The sequence below is a fragment of the Sapajus apella genome, unplaced genomic scaffold (genome assembly GCF_009761245.1).
Source record: "Sapajus apella isolate SASKATOON/1434 unplaced genomic scaffold, GSC_monkey_1.0 scaffold11035, whole genome shotgun sequence".
Lineage (NCBI taxonomy): Eukaryota > Metazoa > Chordata > Mammalia > Primates > Cebidae > Sapajus > Sapajus apella.
In genome coordinates, this window is record NW_022447956.1 from 1 (window position 1) to 1,960 (window position 1,960).

Sequence of the window (1,960 nt, forward strand, 5' to 3'; positions counted from 1 at the left end):
TAAAATTATTCAGCTCAAACTGGCAATCATGCCAAGATTGAGAAATCGTGCACTGGAATGAAGAGCCAATCACTTGAGACGTTGAGGTTGAGGGTGTGAAGGGGCAGCCCACAGCAGGGAGTAGCTGGGAATCTGAGGGCAGGGAGAGTTAGGATAAGGGAGGAGGAGAAGTGTGAATAAGAAGCCTGGATGGGTGAGGATGTAGAGAGTTTATCAGCTACATATGGGAAGGGAATTGATGTTTAAAGAAGATGTTTAGAGATGTGTTCCAGGTGAGCCACTGTGGGAAGCCCTCTCCCATCTACACTGGTCTGCTACCTATTGGAACATACCCTCTCCGGGGCTTGTTATACCCTCACCATCCCACAAGCTTGCCCAACTCACCATATTTTATTGTTATTGTTGTTTTCTTTTAAGCTTTTGGCAGCCTGAAGCCATGGTTCTTGGTTTATGTCTCTGATGAGAAGCAGAAAAGAAATGAGGAAGGGGTTTTACTGGCCCAACCAGAAATAGAACTAAGAATCCATGGCTGTATTCTCTCCCTTGACATCCCTGAAAAAGAAATGGTTATAAATGCTTTAGATCTGTTCAATCATTCTAATCTTAGTGGCATGATACATTTCTTCTATAAAATTTAAAATTTTATTTTGGAAGTAGGACCTTTGGATATTTCAGTGCCTGAAAACAAGTGAATAAATCACCAACGTTGAAATACTAGGCACTGGTAAAGTATGCAAGGGAAATATTTTCAAAGTAGACAGAGATTGCAATTATATCCTTCAAATTAATTCTTACTGGGGACTTTTTACCAAGCTGCTGGCAAAACTATTTGATTAAAGACAGTAATTTATAATCTGATATTATGGGTGGTCCGGAAATAATCCTGATACAATGCATGTTTTCCTGTGTGTCTGTGTGTACAGATGTACACATGTGCAGTGGGTTGGAGGCTGACTTATCTGTGTTATATTGTTTATATTTATATACATATATAAATGTATATATACATAAACACACATACACATTCATATGCATATTTTCGCTAACAGCTTGCTTCTAAATTCTTTTTTTTTTTTTTTTTAATTGAAACGGAATCTCACTCTGTCACCAGGCTGGAGTCCAGTAGCTCGATCTCAGCTGACTGCAACCTCCACCTCCCCGGTTCTAGTGATTCTCCTGCATCAGCCTCCTGAGTAGCTGGAACTGCAGGTGCGTGCCACCATGCCAAGCTAATTTTTGTATTTTTAGTATAGTTTGGGTTTCACAATGTTGGCCAGGATGGTCTTGAGCCCTTGGCCTTGTGATCCACCCACCTTGGCCTCCCAAAGTTCTGGAATTATAGGTGTGAGCCACAGCGCCTGTCCCCTAAATTCATTTTTTACCATGGCTTTTGAATTTAATTTAAACAGCCCAGACTTTTCATTCCCATAATGGTTATTCCACTTTTTTGATGATATTTAAAAAATATACTTGAAGAATCGCTTGAACCCTGGAGGTGGAGGTTGTGGTGAGCCAAGATTGAGCCATTGCACTCCAGCCTGGGCAACAAGAGTGAAACGCGATCTCAAAAAACAAAACAAAGGTATATATATGCATGTTCTAACTTTGCCATGTTTATCTCTAAAATAGGGCTAAGATTTTACATTTCATGTAGCTTTTGAAACGATTAGCTGCTTCAAACCATCACACAGTGACAGGCAAGAAACCCAACCACACCTATCACCATTTTAGTGAGTGTGATTAGGTACAATTGGGGTCAGAAGTGAGAACCAAAAAATAGAGGAAAAGGATGAGATTTAGTAGTGTTGATACCTGTTGCAACTTAGAATTTCCATCTCTAAATATGAACTCTAAAGGGGAACTTTGATAACCTGCCAAAAGAGTTAAAAATATTGATACTTATGTTTGTAATGCACAAAACTGGGAATAATTTTAAATTTCCATTATTAAGAGGAATGTG

The 1,960-nt window shown here is 39.3% G+C and overlaps 1 long non-coding RNA gene across 1 annotated transcript; it reads left to right on the forward strand.

The window, feature by feature from the left end:
• Positions 1 to 1,150: 1,150 nt before the first annotated feature.
• On the forward strand, positions 1,151 to 1,883 carry LOC116548390. Its single transcript, XR_004267417.1, has 2 exons — positions 1,151 to 1,209; positions 1,630 to 1,883. It is a non-coding gene; the product is annotated as an uncharacterized LOC116548390 (long non-coding RNA).
• The last annotated feature ends 77 nt before the right edge of the window (positions 1,884 to 1,960 follow it).